This window comes from Anomaloglossus baeobatrachus, unplaced genomic scaffold (assembly GCF_048569485.1).
Source record: "Anomaloglossus baeobatrachus isolate aAnoBae1 unplaced genomic scaffold, aAnoBae1.hap1 Scaffold_636, whole genome shotgun sequence".
NCBI classification, from domain to species: Eukaryota; Metazoa; Chordata; class Amphibia; order Anura; family Aromobatidae; genus Anomaloglossus; species Anomaloglossus baeobatrachus.
In genome coordinates this window covers 135,233-155,097 of record NW_027445004.1, presented here as the reverse complement: position 1 = coordinate 155,097, position 19,865 = coordinate 135,233, and the positions used below count along the sequence as shown (strand labels likewise).

Here is a 19,865-nt window from a genome sequence, read left to right as displayed (position 1 = left end):
CCTACTGCGAAGCCTCATACCGCAATATAAGGAACGTCAAATACTAAGAAAGGGCGGCCTATGAAAGAATTACTACTTTCAATAAGTACACTTAAACGGCTAATTGGGAATAGAAAAACTGTAAAAAGCCCTCTGAGAAAGCCCCCCTCTAACCTTTGATAGTAAGCTTTTCTGTAGTCTGCCTGTTGATGTATTTTCCGTTTGAACTGTGCACAACATGAAGAGACGGAACACTGGCGGCTTGTCACAATGCCCCCCGATGACATCACAATAGCGCTGCTGCCTAGAAAACAAGCTGCGCAGAAGAAGTTGTTCTTTGGGTGGGAGGGTGGGCTAGTGGAAGGAGGGGGCAATCTCTTTTTTTCCCGGGTGGTAGGGGGATGACAGGAGAAGGGAAGCGGGTGGTGAGAAAGGTACAGAGGGCAGGGTTTGGGGGCTGGGAAGGAAAGGGAAAAGATTAGGGTTTGGGGATGATGAAAGGGCTTTCTACGGGTAAGGATGGCAAAGGGTGGCAGTGACGGAAAGTCAGGCAACCTGTCCTGTCCGTCTTTTTGTATCGTGAATTGGAAAGACTGCAAGGGGGAGGGGAGTTGCTTGCGCCCTAAAGGAGGAGTTATTCAGATTCATTGCAGTGGGCGGCGGCTGCAAAACGCACCATTCTTCTTGTTTTGGCTCTGCAAAGCAGCCTTTTCAAGGGTTGGCTTGGGTGACAAAATGTCTTGTGTAGGCGTGGGTTTGTCTCCCTCTCGCTCTCTCTCCCTAAGATGTGTCCGGCATAGGCCAGGGTGCCACTCGAGGCCCAAACCAATTCTGGTTATCGCTTCTCGGCCTTTTGGCTAAGATCAAGTGTAGTGTTGTTCGAAGAGGTGGTTTAAGCTCCAGGCCACCTTAGTACAATGATACAATGCACACTGGAAGGTTGCGCTTGCTAGTACTCTGGGTGGATAGTATATTCATCAAGAGGAAAACATGGCCCTACCAGGATCGAGGCTATTAGACTGAGTAAGGGTGGGGGGCTATGGTACAACGTGCCCCAGGACTGACGACCCTGGAGTGAGTCTGAGCTTGCTGGCTTGGGACCCCGGCAAGTCTTGGGCTCTGTAGCACACCGTACCTTGCCTTTTCATACTTTTTGAGCATATTACCCTATCCTGGCCTTCTGGCTAGGAAGGGAAATTTTTATAATCCCGGTCGGAGGTCTGGTCAGCTTTGGGCTGAGAAACTAACACCCGGTTGGAGGTCCGGGTCAGCTTCGGCTGAGAAACCAACACCCGGTTGGAGGTCTGGGTCAGCTTCGGCTGAGAAACCAACACCCGGTTGGAGGTCCGGTTAGCCTTGGGCTGAGAAACCAACACCGGTTGACGGTCCGGGCAGTTTCGGCTGCGAAACCAACAACTAGTAGCTCTCTACTCCACTTGGGTAAGATGCCTGGGTGGACGCTGGGAGCAACAACAAGGCTCAACCAGGCTTCGGCTTGGGGGAGCACCGAAGATCCCTGACCCTCGCTGTGGCCTTCTGGCTCGGAGGGACGGGGTTGATTTTTGGGGATCCTCTTCTCACGGAGGGGTCCACACGAATCCTAGCCTTTGCACTGTTTTTGGTGTGACTTCGGTCATGCATTTTTGCGGTGCTTTGGAAAGCTTCATTAAATCAAAATCTGTTCTTATCAGTTTAATATCTGATACGTCCCCTATCTGGGGACCATATATTAAATGGATTTTTAGAACAGGGAGATGGAAAAAGAGCTTGCTCTGTCCACTCCACGCATTGACCTGGTATTGCAGTACCTCCAGGAACGGTGCACCCCTTCTTAACCCAGTTTCCAAAAGCAGAACTCAATTCACCTGATTCATATTAGCCCGATTTAATGAATTGGAAGAAAGCATACGTCTTCATATGCACCTCAATTTGGCCCATTCACTTTTCACACTTCCTCCTTTTGTTTTTTATCTTTCACACTTTTGACTTTCTTTATTCATCCAAATAGCAAACTCATCACCACTCAACCTGACCAACTCGGCTATGTCCCCGTGCTGCAGTTCTCTGTCTTATCTAGATCATTTGCAATTGAATGGAATAGATCCCTTTTGGACAAAGTGGATTCACCTGCTGCTGCAGTGACCACAGGTGTGATAACATCTAGAATTGGCATCTGGTGCGATCTCTCCGCTTCCACTCCAAAGAAAGTTACCTGTTTATTCCTATCATGCATTGGTTTTTGGGGTTTTCTTTGAGTAATGATGATCTCTTTAGTAGTCTGTTGGCGCCCTCTCCTGGAGGAATAGTTTGCTTGCTCTTGGACATTCTAAAAGAGAGGTCATGATAGACATTGAGCTTCTGAGCTCAATTGGGGACAGTCATGGGTGATGAATGTTTGCAACCTACTGCGAAGCCTCATACCGCAATATAAGGAACGTCAAATACTAAGAAAGGGCGGCCTATGAAAGAATTACTACTTTCAATAAGTACACTTAAACGGCTAATTGGGAATAGAAAAACTGTAAAAAGCCCTCTGAGAAAGCCCCCCTCTAACCTTTGATAGTAAGCTTTTCTGTAGTCTGCCTGTTGATGTATTTTCCGTTTGAACTGTGCACAACATGAAGAGACGGAACACTGGCGGCTTGTCACAATGCCCCCCGATGACATCACAATAGCGCTGCTGCCTAGAAAACAAGCTGCGCAGAAGAAGTTGTTCTTTGGGTGGGAGGGTGGGCTAGTGGAAGGAGGGGGCAATCTCTTTTTTTCCCGGGTGGTAGGGGGATGACAGGAGAAGGGAAGCGGGTGGTGAGAAAGGTACAGAGGGCAGGGTTTGGGGGCTGGGAAGGAAAGGGAAAAGATTAGGGTTTGGGGATGATGAAAGGGCTTTCTACGGGTAAGGATGGCAAAGGGTGGCAGTGACGGAAAGTCAGGCAACCTGTCCTGTCCGTCTTTTTGTATCGTGAATTGGAAAGACTGCAAGGGGGAGGGGAGTTGCTTGCGCCCTAAAGGAGGAGTTATTCAGATTCATTGCAGTGGGCGGCGGCTGCAAAACGCACCATTCTTCTTGTTTTGGCTCTGCAAAGCAGCCTTTTCAAGGGTTGGCTTGGGTGACAAAATGTCTTGTGTAGGCGTGGGTTTGTCTCCCTCTCGCTCTCTCTCCCTAAGATGTGTCCGGCATAGGCCAGGGTGCCACTCGAGGCCCAAACCAATTCTGGTTATCGCTTCTCGGCCTTTTGGCTAAGATCAAGTGTAGTATCTGTTCTTATCAGTTTAATATCTGATACGTCCCCTATCTGGGGACCATATATTAAATGGATTTTTAGAACAGGGAGATGGAAAAAGAGCTTGCTCTGTCCACTCCACGCATTGACCTGGTATTGCAGTACCTCCAGGAACGGTGCACCCCTTCTTAACCCAGTTTCCAAAAGCAGAACTCAATTCACCTGATTCATATTAGCCCGATTTAATGAATTGGAAGAAAGCATACGTCTTCATATGCACCTCAATTTGGCCCATTCACTTTTCACACTTCCTCCTTTTGTTTTTTATCTTTCACACTTTTGACTTTCTTTATTCATCCAAATAGCAAACTCATCACCACTCAACCTGACCAACTCGGCTATGTCCCCGTGCTGCAGTTCTCTGTCTTATCTAGATCATTTGCAATTGAATGGAATAGATCCCTTTTGGACAAAGTGGATTCACCTGCTGCTGCAGTGACCACAGGTGTGATAACATCTAGAATTGGCATCTGGTGCGATCTCTCCGCTTCCACTCCAAAGAAAGTTACCTGTTTATTCCTATCATGCATTGGTTTTTGGGGTTTTCTTTGAGTAATGATGATCTCTTTAGTAGTCTGTTGGCGCCCTCTCCTGGAGGAATAGTTTGCTTGCTCTTGGACATTCTAAAAGAGAGGTCATGATAGACATTGAGCTTCTGAGCTCAATTGGGGACAGTCATGGGTGATGAATGTTTGCAACCTACTGCGAAGCCTCATACCGCAATATAAGGAACGTCAAATACTAAGAAAGGGCGGCCTATGAAAGAATTACTACTTTCAATAAGTACACTTAAACGGCTAATTGGGAATAGAAAAACTGTAAAAAGCCCTCTGAGAAAGCCCCCCTCTAACCTTTGATAGTAAGCTTTTCTGTAGTCTGCCTGTTGATGTATTTTCCGTTTGAACTGTGCACAACATGAAGAGACGGAACACTGGCGGCTTGTCACAATGCCCCCCGATGACATCACAATAGCGCTGCTGCCTAGAAAACAAGCTGCGCAGAAGAAGTTGTTCTTTGGGTGGGAGGGTGGGCTAGTGGAAGGAGGGGGCAATCTCTTTTTTTCCCGGGTGGTAGGGGGATGACAGGAGAAGGGAAGCGGGTGGTGAGAAAGGTACAGAGGGCAGGGTTTGGGGGCTGGGAAGGAAAGGGAAAAGATTAGGGTTTGGGGATGATGAAAGGGCTTTCTACGGGTAAGGATGGCAAAGGGTGGCAGTGACGGAAAGTCAGGCAACCTGTCCTGTCCGTCTTTTTGTATCGTGAATTGGAAAGACTGCAAGGGGGAGGGGAGTTGCTTGCGCCCTAAAGGAGGAGTTATTCAGATTCATTGCAGTGGGCGGCGGCTGCAAAACGCACCATTCTTCTTGTTTTGGCTCTGCAAAGCAGCCTTTTCAAGGGTTGGCTTGGGTGACAAAATGTCTTGTGTAGGCGTGGGTTTGTCTCCCTCTCGCTCTCTCTCCCTAAGATGTGTCCGGCATAGGCCAGGGTGCCACTCGAGGCCCAAACCAATTCTGGTTATCGCTTCTCGGCCTTTTGGCTAAGATCAAGTGTAGTATCTGTTCTTATCAGTTTAATATCTGATACGTCCCCTATCTGGGGACCATATATTAAATGGATTTTTAGAACAGGGAGATGGAAAAAGAGCTTGCTCTGTCCACTCCACGCATTGACCTGGTATTGCAGTACCTCCAGGAACGGTGCACCCCTTCTTAACCCAGTTTCCAAAAGCAGAACTCAATTCACCTGATTCATATTAGCCCGATTTAATGAATTGGAAGAAAGCATACGTCTTCATATGCACCTCAATTTGGCCCATTCACTTTTCACACTTCCTCCTTTTGTTTTTTATCTTTCACACTTTTGACTTTCTTTATTCATCCAAATAGCAAACTCATCACCACTCAACCTGACCAACTCGGCTATGTCCCCGTGCTGCAGTTCTCTGTCTTATCTAGATCATTTGCAATTGAATGGAATAGATCCCTTTTGGACAAAGTGGATTCACCTGCTGCTGCAGTGACCACAGGTGTGATAACATCTAGAATTGGCATCTGGTGCGATCTCTCCGCTTCCACTCCAAAGAAAGTTACCTGTTTATTCCTATCATGCATTGGTTTTTGGGGTTTTCTTTGAGTAATGATGATCTCTTTAGTAGTCTGTTGGCGCCCTCTCCTGGAGGAATAGTTTGCTTGCTCTTGGACATTCTAAAAGAGAGGTCATGATAGACATTGAGCTTCTGAGCTCAATTGGGGACAGTCATGGGTGATGAATGTTTGCAACCTACTGCGAAGCCTCATACCGCAATATAAGGAACGTCAAATACTAAGAAAGGGCGGCCTATGAAAGAATTACTACTTTCAATAAGTACACTTAAACGGCTAATTGGGAATAGAAAAACTGTAAAAAGCCCTCTGAGAAAGCCCCCCTCTAACCTTTGATAGTAAGCTTTTCTGTAGTCTGCCTGTTGATGTATTTTCCGTTTGAACTGTGCACAACATGAAGAGACGGAACACTGGCGGCTTGTCACAATGCCCCCCGATGACATCACAATAGCGCTGCTGCCTAGAAAACAAGCTGCGCAGAAGAAGTTGTTCTTTGGGTGGGAGGGTGGGCTAGTGGAAGGAGGGGGCAATCTCTTTTTTTCCCGGGTGGTAGGGGGATGACAGGAGAAGGGAAGCGGGTGGTGAGAAAGGTACAGAGGGCAGGGTTTGGGGGCTGGGAAGGAAAGGGAAAAGATTAGGGTTTGGGGATGATGAAAGGGCTTTCTACGGGTAAGGATGGCAAAGGGTGGCAGTGACGGAAAGTCAGGCAACCTGTCCTGTCCGTCTTTTTGTATCGTGAATTGGAAAGACTGCAAGGGGGAGGGGAGTTGCTTGCGCCCTAAAGGAGGAGTTATTCAGATTCATTGCAGTGGGCGGCGGCTGCAAAACGCACCATTCTTCTTGTTTTGGCTCTGCAAAGCAGCCTTTTCAAGGGTTGGCTTGGGTGACAAAATGTCTTGTGTAGGCGTGGGTTTGTCTCCCTCTCGCTCTCTCTCCCTAAGATGTGTCCGGCATAGGCCAGGGTGCCACTCGAGGCCCAAACCAATTCTGGTTATCGCTTCTCGGCCTTTTGGCTAAGATCAAGTGTAGTATCTGTTCTTATCAGTTTAATATCTGATACGTCCCCTATCTGGGGACCATATATTAAATGGATTTTTAGAACAGGGAGATGGAAAAAGAGCTTGCTCTGTCCACTCCACGCATTGACCTGGTATTGCAGTACCTCCAGGAACGGTGCACCCCTTCTTAACCCAGTTTCCAAAAGCAGAACTCAATTCACCTGATTCATATTAGCCCGATTTAATGAATTGGAAGAAAGCATACGTCTTCATATGCACCTCAATTTGGCCCATTCACTTTTCACACTTCCTCCTTTTGTTTTTTATCTTTCACACTTTTGACTTTCTTTATTCATCCAAATAGCAAACTCATCACCACTCAACCTGACCAACTCGGCTATGTCCCCGTGCTGCAGTTCTCTGTCTTATCTAGATCATTTGCAATTGAATGGAATAGATCCCTTTTGGACAAAGTGGATTCACCTGCTGCTGCAGTGACCACAGGTGTGATAACATCTAGAATTGGCATCTGGTGCGATCTCTCCGCTTCCACTCCAAAGAAAGTTACCTGTTTATTCCTATCATGCATTGGTTTTTGGGGTTTTCTTTGAGTAATGATGATCTCTTTAGTAGTCTGTTGGCGCCCTCTCCTGGAGGAATAGTTTGCTTGCTCTTGGACATTCTAAAAGAGAGGTCATGATAGACATTGAGCTTCTGAGCTCAATTGGGGACAGTCATGGGTGATGAATGTTTGCAACCTACTGCGAAGCCTCATACCGCAATATAAGGAACGTCAAATACTAAGAAAGGGCGGCCTATGAAAGAATTACTACTTTCAATAAGTACACTTAAACGGCTAATTGGGAATAGAAAAACTGTAAAAAGCCCTCTGAGAAAGCCCCCCTCTAACCTTTGATAGTAAGCTTTTCTGTAGTCTGCCTGTTGATGTATTTTCCGTTTGAACTGTGCACAACATGAAGAGACGGAACACTGGCGGCTTGTCACAATGCCCCCCGATGACATCACAATAGCGCTGCTGCCTAGAAAACAAGCTGCGCAGAAGAAGTTGTTCTTTGGGTGGGAGGGTGGGCTAGTGGAAGGAGGGGGCAATCTCTTTTTTTCCCGGGTGGTAGGGGGATGACAGGAGAAGGGAAGCGGGTGGTGAGAAAGGTACAGAGGGCAGGGTTTGGGGGCTGGGAAGGAAAGGGAAAAGATTAGGGTTTGGGGATGATGAAAGGGCTTTCTACGGGTAAGGATGGCAAAGGGTGGCAGTGACGGAAAGTCAGGCAACCTGTCCTGTCCGTCTTTTTGTATCGTGAATTGGAAAGACTGCAAGGGGGAGGGGAGTTGCTTGCGCCCTAAAGGAGGAGTTATTCAGATTCATTGCAGTGGGCGGCGGCTGCAAAACGCACCATTCTTCTTGTTTTGGCTCTGCAAAGCAGCCTTTTCAAGGGTTGGCTTGGGTGACAAAATGTCTTGTGTAGGCGTGGGTTTGTCTCCCTCTCGCTCTCTCTCCCTAAGATGTGTCCGGCATAGGCCAGGGTGCCACTCGAGGCCCAAACCAATTCTGGTTATCGCTTCTCGGCCTTTTGGCTAAGATCAAGTGTAGTATCTGTTCTTATCAGTTTAATATCTGATACGTCCCCTATCTGGGGACCATATATTAAATGGATTTTTAGAACAGGGAGATGGAAAAAGAGCTTGCTCTGTCCACTCCACGCATTGACCTGGTATTGCAGTACCTCCAGGAACGGTGCACCCCTTCTTAACCCAGTTTCCAAAAGCAGAACTCAATTCACCTGATTCATATTAGCCCGATTTAATGAATTGGAAGAAAGCATACGTCTTCATATGCACCTCAATTTGGCCCATTCACTTTTCACACTTCCTCCTTTTGTTTTTTATCTTTCACACTTTTGACTTTCTTTATTCATCCAAATAGCAAACTCATCACCACTCAACCTGACCAACTCGGCTATGTCCCCGTGCTGCAGTTCTCTGTCTTATCTAGATCATTTGCAATTGAATGGAATAGATCCCTTTTGGACAAAGTGGATTCACCTGCTGCTGCAGTGACCACAGGTGTGATAACATCTAGAATTGGCATCTGGTGCGATCTCTCCGCTTCCACTCCAAAGAAAGTTACCTGTTTATTCCTATCATGCATTGGTTTTTGGGGTTTTCTTTGAGTAATGATGATCTCTTTAGTAGTCTGTTGGCGCCCTCTCCTGGAGGAATAGTTTGCTTGCTCTTGGACATTCTAAAAGAGAGGTCATGATAGACATTGAGCTTCTGAGCTCAATTGGGGACAGTCATGGGTGATGAATGTTTGCAACCTACTGCGAAGCCTCATACCGCAATATAAGGAACGTCAAATACTAAGAAAGGGCGGCCTATGAAAGAATTACTACTTTCAATAAGTACACTTAAACGGCTAATTGGGAATAGAAAAACTGTAAAAAGCCCTCTGAGAAAGCCCCCCTCTAACCTTTGATAGTAAGCTTTTCTGTAGTCTGCCTGTTGATGTATTTTCCGTTTGAACTGTGCACAACATGAAGAGACGGAACACTGGCGGCTTGTCACAATGCCCCCCGATGACATCACAATAGCGCTGCTGCCTAGAAAACAAGCTGCGCAGAAGAAGTTGTTCTTTGGGTGGGAGGGTGGGCTAGTGGAAGGAGGGGGCAATCTCTTTTTTTCCCGGGTGGTAGGGGGATGACAGGAGAAGGGAAGCGGGTGGTGAGAAAGGTACAGAGGGCAGGGTTTGGGGGCTGGGAAGGAAAGGGAAAAGATTAGGGTTTGGGGATGATGAAAGGGCTTTCTACGGGTAAGGATGGCAAAGGGTGGCAGTGAGGGAAAGTCAGGCAACCTGTCCTGTCCGTCTTTTTGTATCGTGAATTGGAAAGAATGCAAGGGGGAGGGGAGTTGCTTGCGCCCTAAAGGAGGAGTTATTCAGATTCATTGCAGTGGGCGGCGGCTGCAAAACGCACCATTCTTCTTGTTTTGGCTCTGCAAAGCAGCCTTTTCAAGGGTTGGCTTGGGTGACAAAATGTCTTGTGTAGGCGTGGGTTTGTCTCCCTCTCGCTCTCTCTCCCTAAGATGTGTCCGGCATAGGCCAGGGTGCCACTCGAGGCCCAAACCAATTCTGGTTATCGCTTCTCGGCCTTTTGGCTAAGATCAAGTGTAGTGTTGTTCGAAGAGGTGGTTTAAGCTCCAGGCCACCTTAGTACAATGATACAATGCACACTGGAAGGTTGCGCTTGCTAGTACTCTGGGTGGATAGTATATTCATCAAGAGGAAAACATGGCCCTACCAGGATCGAGGCTATTAGACTGAGTAAGGGTGGGGGGCTATGGTACAACGTGCCCCAGGACTGACGACCCTGGAGTGAGTCTGAGCTTGCTGGCTTGGGACCCCGGCAAGTCTTGGGCTCTGTAGCACACCGTACCTTGCCTTTTCATACTTTTTGAGCATATTACCCTATCCTGGCCTTCTGGCTAGGAAGGGAAATTTTTATAATCCCGGTCGGAGGTCTGGTCAGCTTTGGGCTGAGAAACTAACACCCGGTTGGAGGTCCGGGTCAGCTTCGGCTGAGAAACCAACACCCGGTTGGAGGTCTGGGTCAGCTTCGGCTGAGAAACCAACACCCGGTTGGAGGTCCGGTTAGCCTTGGGCTGAGAAACCAACACCGGTTGACGGTCCGGGCAGTTTCGGCTGCGAAACCAACAACTAGTAGCTCTCTACTCCACTTGGGTAAGATGCCTGGGTGGACGCTGGGAGCAACAACAAGGCTCAACCAGGCTTCGGCTTGGGGGAGCACCGAAGATCCCTGACCCTCGCTGTGGCCTTCTGGCTCGGAGGGACGGGGTTGATTTTTGGGGATCCTCTTCTCACGGAGGGGTCCACACGAATCCTAGCCTTTGCACTGTTTTTGGTGTGACTTCGGTCATGCATTTTTGCGGTGCTTTGGAAAGCTTCATTAAATCAAAATCTGTTCTTATCAGTTTAATATCTGATACGTCCCCTATCTGGGGACCATATATTAAATGGATTTTTAGAACAGGGAGATGGAAAAAGAGCTTGCTCTGTCCACTCCACGCATTGACCTGGTATTGCAGTACCTCCAGGAACGGTGCACCCCTTCTTAACCCAGTTTCCAAAAGCAGAACTCAATTCACCTGATTCATATTAGCCCGATTTAATGAATTGGAAGAAAGCATACGTCTTCATATGCACCTCAATTTGGCCCATTCACTTTTCACACTTCCTCCTTTTGTTTTTTATCTTTCACACTTTTGACTTTCTTTATTCATCCAAATAGCAAACTCATCACCACTCAACCTGACCAACTCGGCTATGTCCCCGTGCTGCAGTTCTCTGTCTTATCTAGATCATTTGCAATTGAATGGAATAGATCCCTTTTGGACAAAGTGGATTCACCTGCTGCTGCAGTGACCACAGGTGTGATAACATCTAGAATTGGCATCTGGTGCGATCTCTCCGCTTCCACTCCAAAGAAAGTTACCTGTTTATTCCTATCATGCATTGGTTTTTGGGGTTTTCTTTGAGTAATGATGATCTCTTTAGTAGTCTGTTGGCGCCCTCTCCTGGAGGAATAGTTTGCTTGCTCTTGGACATTCTAAAAGAGAGGTCATGATAGACATTGAGCTTCTGAGCTCAATTGGGGACAGTCATGGGTGATGAATGTTTGCAACCTACTGCGAAGCCTCATACCGCAATATAAGGAACGTCAAATACTAAGAAAGGGCGGCCTATGAAAGAATTACTACTTTCAATAAGTACACTTAAACGGCTAATTGGGAATAGAAAAACTGTAAAAAGCCCTCTGAGAAAGCCCCCCTCTAACCTTTGATAGTAAGCTTTTCTGTAGTCTGCCTGTTGATGTATTTTCCGTTTGAACTGTGCACAACATGAAGAGACGGAACACTGGCGGCTTGTCACAATGCCCCCCGATGACATCACAATAGCGCTGCTGCCTAGAAAACAAGCTGCGCAGAAGAAGTTGTTCTTTGGGTGGGAGGGTGGGCTAGTGGAAGGAGGGGGCAATCTCTTTTTTTCCCGGGTGGTAGGGGGATGACAGGAGAAGGGAAGCGGGTGGTGAGAAAGGTACAGAGGGCAGGGTTTGGGGGCTGGGAAGGAAAGGGAAAAGATTAGGGTTTGGGGATGATGAAAGGGCTTTCTACGGGTAAGGATGGCAAAGGGTGGCAGTGACGGAAAGTCAGGCAACCTGTCCTGTCCGTCTTTTTGTATCGTGAATTGGAAAGACTGCAAGGGGGAGGGGAGTTGCTTGCGCCCTAAAGGAGGAGTTATTCAGATTCATTGCAGTGGGCGGCGGCTGCAAAACGCACCATTCTTCTTGTTTTGGCTCTGCAAAGCAGCCTTTTCAAGGGTTGGCTTGGGTGACAAAATGTCTTGTGTAGGCGTGGGTTTGTCTCCCTCTCGCTCTCTCTCCCTAAGATGTGTCCGGCATAGGCCAGGGTGCCACTCGAGGCCCAAACCAATTCTGGTTATCGCTTCTCGGCCTTTTGGCTAAGATCAAGTGTAGTATCTGTTCTTATCCCTATCCCCCTTTTCCCCTACCCCCATCCCCCAATCGCCGGTTCGTCGTTATTTATTGTCTAACTTTTTCTTTCAGCTTGAGTGTTATGGATAAGCATAGGAGTGTGATGTATAGTTTAGTGCGTCGTACTCTATGGCTATGTAAGAAGGATTGTATAGTTCTGTGTGTACGGGGCTGCGGCACTGTACACGGTTTGTTACCTTTTTGTGAGTAGTGCATGATAATAAAGATGCTGTTAAATCAAAAAAAATCTGTTCTTATCAGTTTAATATCTGATACGTCCCCTATCTGGGGACCATATATTAAATGGATTTTTAGAACAGGGAGATGGAAAAAGAGCTTGCTCTGTCCACTCCACGCATTGACCTGGTATTGCAGTACCTCCAGGAACGGTGCACCCCTTCTTAACCCAGTTTCCAAAAGCAGAACTCAATTCACCTGATTCATATTAGCCCGATTTAATGAATTGGAAGAAAGCATACGTCTTCATATGCACCTCAATTTGGCCCATTCACTTTTCACACTTCCTCCTTTTGTTTTTTATCTTTCACACTTTTGACTTTCTTTATTCATCCAAATAGCAAACTCATCACCACTCAACCTGACCAACTCGGCTATGTCCCCGTGCTGCAGTTCTCTGTCTTATCTAGATCATTTGCAATTGAATGGAATAGATCCCTTTTGGACAAAGTGGATTCACCTGCTGCTGCAGTGACCACAGGTGTGATAACATCTAGAATTGGCATCTGGTGCGATCTCTCCGCTTCCACTCCAAAGAAAGTTACCTGTTTATTCCTATCATGCATTGGTTTTTGGGGTTTTCTTTGAGTAATGATGATCTCTTTAGTAGTCTGTTGGCGCCCTCTCCTGGAGGAATAGTTTGCTTGCTCTTGGACATTCTAAAAGAGAGGTCATGATAGACATTGAGCTTCTGAGCTCAATTGGGGACAGTCATGGGTGATGAATGTTTGCAACCTACTGCGAAGCCTCATACCGCAATATAAGGAACGTCAAATACTAAGAAAGGGCGGCCTATGAAAGAATTACTACTTTCAATAAGTACACTTAAACGGCTAATTGGGAATAGAAAAACTGTAAAAAGCCCTCTGAGAAAGCCCCCCTCTAACCTTTGATAGTAAGCTTTTCTGTAGTCTGCCTGTTGATGTATTTTCCGTTTGAACTGTGCACAACATGAAGAGACGGAACACTGGCGGCTTGTCACAATGCCCCCCGATGACATCACAATAGCGCTGCTGCCTAGAAAACAAGCTGCGCAGAAGAAGTTGTTCTTTGGGTGGGAGGGTGGGCTAGTGGAAGGAGGGGGCAATCTCTTTTTTTCCCGGGTGGTAGGGGGATGACAGGAGAAGGGAAGCGGGTGGTGAGAAAGGTACAGAGGGCAGGGTTTGGGGGCTGGGAAGGAAAGGGAAAAGATTAGGGTTTGGGGATGATGAAAGGGCTTTCTACGGGTAAGGATGGCAAAGGGTGGCAGTGACGGAAAGTCAGGCAACCTGTCCTGTCCGTCTTTTTGTATCGTGAATTGGAAAGACTGCAAGGGGGAGGGGAGTTGCTTGCGCCCTAAAGGAGGAGTTATTCAGATTCATTGCAGTGGGCGGCGGCTGCAAAACGCACCATTCTTCTTGTTTTGGCTCTGCAAAGCAGCCTTTTCAAGGGTTGGCTTGGGTGACAAAATGTCTTGTGTAGGCGTGGGTTTGTCTCCCTCTCGCTCTCTCTCCCTAAGATGTGTCCGGCATAGGCCAGGGTGCCACTCGAGGCCCAAACCAATTCTGGTTATCGCTTCTCGGCCTTTTGGCTAAGATCAAGTGTAGTGTTGTTCGAAGAGGTGGTTTAAGCTCCAGGCCACCTTAGTACAATGATACAATGCACACTGGAAGGTTGCGCTTGCTAGTACTCTGGGTGGATAGTATATTCATCAAGAGGAAAACATGGCCCTACCAGGATCGAGGCTATTAGACTGAGTAAGGGTGGGGGGCTATGGTACAACGTGCCCCAGGACTGACGACCCTGGAGTGAGTCTGAGCTTGCTGGCTTGGGACCCCGGCAAGTCTTGGGCTCTGTAGCACACCGTACCTTGCCTTTTCATACTTTTTGAGCATATTACCCTATCCTGGCCTTCTGGCTAGGAAGGGAAATTTTTATAATCCCGGTCGGAGGTCTGGTCAGCTTTGGGCTGAGAAACTAACACCCGGTTGGAGGTCCGGGTCAGCTTCGGCTGAGAAACCAACACCCGGTTGGAGGTCTGGGTCAGCTTCGGCTGAGAAACCAACACCCGGTTGGAGGTCCGGTTAGCCTTGGGCTGAGAAACCAACACCGGTTGACGGTCCGGGCAGTTTCGGCTGCGAAACCAACAACTAGTAGCTCTCTACTCCACTTGGGTAAGATGCCTGGGTGGACGCTGGGAGCAACAACAAGGCTCAACCAGGCTTCGGCTTGGGGGAGCACCGAAGATCCCTGACCCTCGCTGTGGCCTTCTGGCTCGGAGGGACGGGGTTGATTTTTGGGGATCCTCTTCTCACGGAGGGGTCCACACGAATCCTAGCCTTTGCACTGTTTTTGGTGTGACTTCGGTCATGCATTTTTGCGGTGCTTTGGAAAGCTTCATTAAATCAAAATCTGTTCTTATCAGTTTAATATCTGATACGTCCCCTATCTGGGGACCATATATTAAATGGATTTTTAGAACAGGGAGATGGAAAAAGAGCTTGCTCTGTCCACTCCACGCATTGACCTGGTATTGCAGTACCTCCAGGAACGGTGCACCCCTTCTTAACCCAGTTTCCAAAAGCAGAACTCAATTCACCTGATTCATATTAGCCCGATTTAATGAATTGGAAGAAAGCATACGTCTTCATATGCACCTCAATTTGGCCCATTCACTTTTCACACTTCCTCCTTTTGTTTTTTATCTTTCACACTTTTGACTTTCTTTATTCATCCAAATAGCAAACTCATCACCACTCAACCTGACCAACTCGGCTATGTCCCCGTGCTGCAGTTCTCTGTCTTATCTAGATCATTTGCAATTGAATGGAATAGATCCCTTTTGGACAAAGTGGATTCACCTGCTGCTGCAGTGACCACAGGTGTGATAACATCTAGAATTGGCATCTGGTGCGATCTCTCCGCTTCCACTCCAAAGAAAGTTACCTGTTTATTCCTATCATGCATTGGTTTTTGGGGTTTTCTTTGAGTAATGATGATCTCTTTAGTAGTCTGTTGGCGCCCTCTCCTGGAGGAATAGTTTGCTTGCTCTTGGACATTCTAAAAGAGAGGTCATGATAGACATTGAGCTTCTGAGCTCAATTGGGGACAGTCATGGGTGATGAATGTTTGCAACCTACTGCGAAGCCTCATACCGCAATATAAGGAACGTCAAATACTAAGAAAGGGCGGCCTATGAAAGAATTACTACTTTCAATAAGTACACTTAAACGGCTAATTGGGAATAGAAAAACTGTAAAAAGCCCTCTGAGAAAGCCCCCCTCTAACCTTTGATAGTAAGCTTTTCTGTAGTCTGCCTGTTGATGTATTTTCCGTTTGAACTGTGCACAACATGAAGAGACGGAACACTGGCGGCTTGTCACAATGCCCCCCGATGACATCACAATAGCGCTGCTGCCTAGAAAACAAGCTGCGCAGAAGAAGTTGTTCTTTGGGTGGGAGGGTGGGCTAGTGGAAGGAGGGGGCAATCTCTTTTTTTCCCGGGTGGTAGGGGGATGACAGGAGAAGGGAAGCGGGTGGTGAGAAAGGTACAGAGGGCAGGGTTTGGGGGCTGGGAAGGAAAGGGAAAAGATTAGGGTTTGGGGATGATGAAAGGGCTTTCTACGGGTAAGGATGGCAAAGGGTGGCAGTGACGGAAAGTCAGGCAACCTGTCCTGTCCGTCTTTTTGTATCGTGAATTGGAAAGACTGCAAGGGGGAGGGGAGTTGCTTGCGCCCTAAAGGAGGAGTTATTCAGATTCATTGCAGTGGGCGGCGGCTGCAAAACGCACCATTCTTCTTGTTTTGGCTCTGCAAAGCAGCCTTTTCAAGGGTTGGCTTGGGTGACAAAATGTCTTGTGTAGGCGTGGGTTTGTCTCCCTCTCGCTCTCTCTCCCTAAGATGTGTCCGGCATAGGCCAGGGTGCCACTCGAGGCCCAAACCAATTCTGGTTATCGCTTCTCGGCCTTTTGGCTAAGATCAAGTGTAGTGTTGTTCGAAGAGGTGGTTTAAGCTCCAGGCCACCTTAGTACAATGATACAATGCACACTGGAAGGTTGCGCTTGCTAGTACTCTGGGTGGATAGTATATTCATCAAGAGGAAAACATGGCCCTACCAGGATCGAGGCTATTAGACTGAGTAAGGGTGGGGGGCTATGGTACAACGTGCCCCAGGACTGACGACCCTGGAGTGAGTCTGAGCTTGCTGGCTTGGGACCCCGGCAAGTCTTGGGCTCTGTAGCACACCGTACCTTGCCTTTTCATACTTTTTGAGCATATTACCCTATCCTGGCCTTCTGGCTAGGAAGGGAAATTTTTATAATCCCGGTCGGAGGTCTGGTCAGCTTTGGGCTGAGAAACTAACACCCGGTTGGAGGTCCGGGTCAGCTTCGGCTGAGAAACCAACACCCGGTTGGAGGTCTGGGTCAGCTTCGGCTGAGAAACCAACACCCGGTTGGAGGTCCGGTTAGCCTTGGGCTGAGAAACCAACACCGGTTGACGGTCCGGGCAGTTTCGGCTGCGAAACCAACAACTAGTAGCTCTCTACTCCACTTGGGTAAGATGCCTGGGTGGACGCTGGGAGCAACAACAAGGCTCAACCAGGCTTCGGCTTGGGGGAGCACCGAAGATCCCTGACCCTCGCTGTGGCCTTCTGGCTCGGAGGGACGGGGTTGATTTTTGGGGATCCTCTTCTCACGGAGGGGTCCACACGAATCCTAGCCTTTGCACTGTTTTTGGTGTGACTTCGGTCATGCATTTTTGCGGTGCTTTGGAAAGCTTCATTAAATCAAAATCTGTTCTTATCAGTTTAATATCTGATACGTCCCCTATCTGGGGACCATATATTAAATGGATTTTTAGAACAGGGAGATGGAAAAAGAGCTTGCTCTGTCCACTCCACGCATTGACCTGGTATTGCAGTACCTCCAGGAACGGTGCACCCCTTCTTAACCCAGTTTCCAAAAGCAGAACTCAATTCACCTGATTCATATTAGCCCGATTTAATGAATTGGAAGAAAGCATACGTCTTCATATGCACCTCAATTTGGCCCATTCACTTTTCACACTTCCTCCTTTTGTTTTTTATCTTTCACACTTTTGACTTTCTTTATTCATCCAAATAGCAAACTCATCACCACTCAACCTGACCAACTCGGCTATGTCCCCGTGCTGCAGTTCTCTGTCTTATCTAGATCATTTGCAATTGAATGGAATAGATCCCTTTTGGACAAAGTGGATTCACCTGCTGCTGCAGTGACCACAGGTGTGATAACATCTAGAATTGGCATCTGGTGCGATCTCTCCGCTTCCACTCCAAAGAAAGTTACCTGTTTATTCCTATCATGCATTGGTTTTTGGGGTTTTCTTTGAGTAATGATGATCTCTTTAGTAGTCTGTTGGCGCCCTCTCCTGGAGGAATAGTTTGCTTGCTCTTGGACATTCTAAAAGAGAGGTCATGATAGACATTGAGCTTCTGAGCTCAATTGGGGACAGTCATGGGTGATGAATGTTTGCAACCTACTGCGAAGCCTCATACCGCAATATAAGGAACGTCAAATACTAAGAAAGGGCGGCCTATGAAAGAATTACTACTTTCAATAAGTACACTTAAACGGCTAATTGGGAATAGAAAAACTGTAAAAAGCCCTCTGAGAAAGCCCCCCTCTAACCTTTGATAGTAAGCTTTTCTGTAGTCTGCCTGTTGATGTATTTTCCGTTTGAACTGTGCACAACATGAAGAGACGGAACACTGGCGGCTTGTCACAATGCCCCCCGATGACATCACAATAGCGCTGCTGCCTAGAAAACAAGCTGCGCAGAAGAAGTTGTTCTTTGGGTGGGAGGGTGGGCTAGTGGAAGGAGGGGGCAATCTCTTTTTTTCCCGGGTGGTAGGGGGATGACAGGAGAAGGGAAGCGGGTGGTGAGAAAGGTACAGAGGGCAGGGTTTGGAGGCTGGGAAGGAAAGGGAAAAGATTAGGGTTTGGGGATGATGAAAGGGCTTTCTACGGGTAAGGATGGCAAAGGGTGGCAGTGACGGAAAGTCAGGCAACCTGTCCTGTCCGTCTTTTTGTATCGTGAATTGGAAAGACTGCAAGGGGGAGGGGAGTTGCTTGCGCCCTAAAGGAGGAGTTATTCAGATTCATTGCAGTGGGCGGCGGCTGCAAAACGCACCATTCTTCTTGTTTTGGCTCTGCAAAGCAGCCTTTTCAAGGGTTGGCTTGGGTGACAAAATGTCTTGTGTAGGCGTGGGTTTGTCTCCCTCTCGCTCTCTCTCCCTAAGATGTGTCCGGCATAGGCCAGGGTGCCACTCGAGGCCCAAACCAATTCTGGTTATCGCTTCTCGGCCTTTTGGCTAAGATCAAGTGTAGTATCTGTTCTTATCAGTTTAATATCTGATACGTCCCCTATCTGGGGACCATATATTAAATGGATTTTTAGAACAGGGAGATGGAAAAAGAGCTTGCTCTGTCCACTCCACGCATTGACCTGGTATTGCAGTACCTCCAGGAACGGTGCACCCCTTCTTAACCCAGTTTCCAAAAGCAGAACTCAATTCACCTGATTCATATTAGCCCGATTTAATGAATTGGAAGAAAGCATACGTCTTCATATGCACCTCAATTTGGCCCATTCACTTTTCACACTTCCTCCTTTTGTTTTTTATCTTTCACACTTTTGACTTTCTTTATTCATCCAAATAGCAAACTCATCACCACTCAACCTGACCAACTCGGCTATGTCCCCGTGCTGCAGTTCTCTGTCTTATCTAGATCATTTGCAATTGAATGGAATAGATCCCTTTTGGACAAAGTGGATTCACCTGCTGCTGCAGTGACCACAGGTGTGATAACATCTAGAATTGGCATCTGGTGCGATCTCTCCGCTTCCACTCCAAAGAAAGTTACCTGTTTATTCCTATCATGCATTGGTTTTTGGGGTTTTCTTTGAGTAATGATGATCTCTTTAGTAGTCTGTTGGCGCCCTCTCCTGGAGGAATAGTTTGCTTGCTCTTGGACATTCTAAAAGAGAGGTCATGATAGACATTGAGCTTCTGAGCTCAATTGGGGACAGTCATGGGTGATGAATGTTTGCAACCTACTGCGAAGCCTCATACCGCAATATAAGGAACGTCAAATACTAAGAAAGGGCGGCCTATGAAAGAATTACTACTTTCAATAAGTACACTTAAACGGCTAATTGGGAATAGAAAAACTGTAAAAAGCCCTCTGAGAAAGCCCCCCTCTAACCTTTGATAGTAAGCTTTTCTGTAGTCTGCCTGTTGATGTATTTTCCGTTTGAACTGTGCACAACATGAAGAGACGGAACACTGGCGGCTTGTCACAATGCCCCCCGATGACATCACAATAGCGCTGCTGCCTAGAAAACAAGCTGCGCAGAAGAAGTTGTTCTTTGGGTGGGAGGGTGGGCTAGTGGAAGGAGGGGGCAATCTCTTTTTTTCCCGGGTGGTAGGGGGATGACAGGAGAAGGGAAGCGGGTGGTGAGAAAGGTACAGAGGGCAGGGTTTGGGGGCTGGGAAGGAAAGGGAAAAGATTAGGGTTTGGGGATGATGAAAGGGCTTTCTACGGGTAAGGATGGCAAAGGGTGGCAGTGACGGAAAGTCAGGCAACCTGTCCTGTCCGTCTTTTTGTATCGTGAATTGGAAAGACTGCAAGGGGGAGGGGAGTTGCTTGCGCCCTAAAGGAGGAGT

At 47.5% G+C, this 19,865-nt stretch overlaps 10 non-coding genes and 1 pseudogene across 10 annotated transcripts; all 11 read left to right on the top strand.

The window, feature by feature from the left end:
- The first annotated feature begins 1,614 nt into the window (after positions 1-1,614).
- Positions 1,615-1,809, top strand: LOC142285944 (U2 spliceosomal RNA). The gene has a single exon (XR_012747234.1). It is a non-coding gene; the product is annotated as a U2 spliceosomal RNA (small nuclear RNA).
- A 1,387-nt stretch (positions 1,810-3,196) lies between these two features.
- On the top strand, positions 3,197-3,387 carry LOC142285924 (U2 spliceosomal RNA). The gene has a single exon (XR_012747217.1). It is a non-coding gene; the product is annotated as a U2 spliceosomal RNA (small nuclear RNA).
- Positions 3,388-4,774: 1,387 nt separating this feature from the next.
- On the top strand, positions 4,775-4,965 carry LOC142285923 (U2 spliceosomal RNA). The gene has a single exon (XR_012747216.1). It is a non-coding gene; the product is annotated as a U2 spliceosomal RNA (small nuclear RNA).
- Positions 4,966-6,352: 1,387 nt separating this feature from the next.
- Positions 6,353-6,543, top strand: LOC142285921 (U2 spliceosomal RNA). Its single transcript, XR_012747215.1, has one exon. It is a non-coding gene; the product is annotated as a U2 spliceosomal RNA (small nuclear RNA).
- Positions 6,544-7,930: 1,387 nt separating this feature from the next.
- LOC142285920 (U2 spliceosomal RNA) lies at positions 7,931-8,121 on the top strand. Its single transcript, XR_012747214.1, has one exon. It is a non-coding gene; the product is annotated as a U2 spliceosomal RNA (small nuclear RNA).
- A 2,185-nt stretch (positions 8,122-10,306) lies between these two features.
- On the top strand, positions 10,307-10,501 carry LOC142285943 (U2 spliceosomal RNA). Its single transcript, XR_012747233.1, has one exon. It is a non-coding gene; the product is annotated as a U2 spliceosomal RNA (small nuclear RNA).
- Positions 10,502-11,888: 1,387 nt separating this feature from the next.
- Positions 11,889-12,079, top strand: LOC142285951 (U2 spliceosomal RNA). Its single transcript, XR_012747240.1, has one exon. It is a non-coding gene; the product is annotated as a U2 spliceosomal RNA (small nuclear RNA).
- Positions 12,080-12,135: 56 nt separating this feature from the next.
- LOC142285934 (U2 spliceosomal RNA) lies at positions 12,136-12,342 on the top strand (annotated as a pseudogene).
- A 2,185-nt stretch (positions 12,343-14,527) lies between these two features.
- LOC142285942 (U2 spliceosomal RNA) lies at positions 14,528-14,722 on the top strand. Its single transcript, XR_012747232.1, has one exon. It is a non-coding gene; the product is annotated as a U2 spliceosomal RNA (small nuclear RNA).
- Positions 14,723-16,907: 2,185 nt separating this feature from the next.
- LOC142285941 (U2 spliceosomal RNA) lies at positions 16,908-17,102 on the top strand. Its single transcript, XR_012747231.1, has one exon. It is a non-coding gene; the product is annotated as a U2 spliceosomal RNA (small nuclear RNA).
- Positions 17,103-18,489: 1,387 nt separating this feature from the next.
- LOC142285919 (U2 spliceosomal RNA) lies at positions 18,490-18,680 on the top strand. The gene has a single exon (XR_012747213.1). It is a non-coding gene; the product is annotated as a U2 spliceosomal RNA (small nuclear RNA).
- Positions 18,681-19,865: the final 1,185 nt, after the last annotated feature.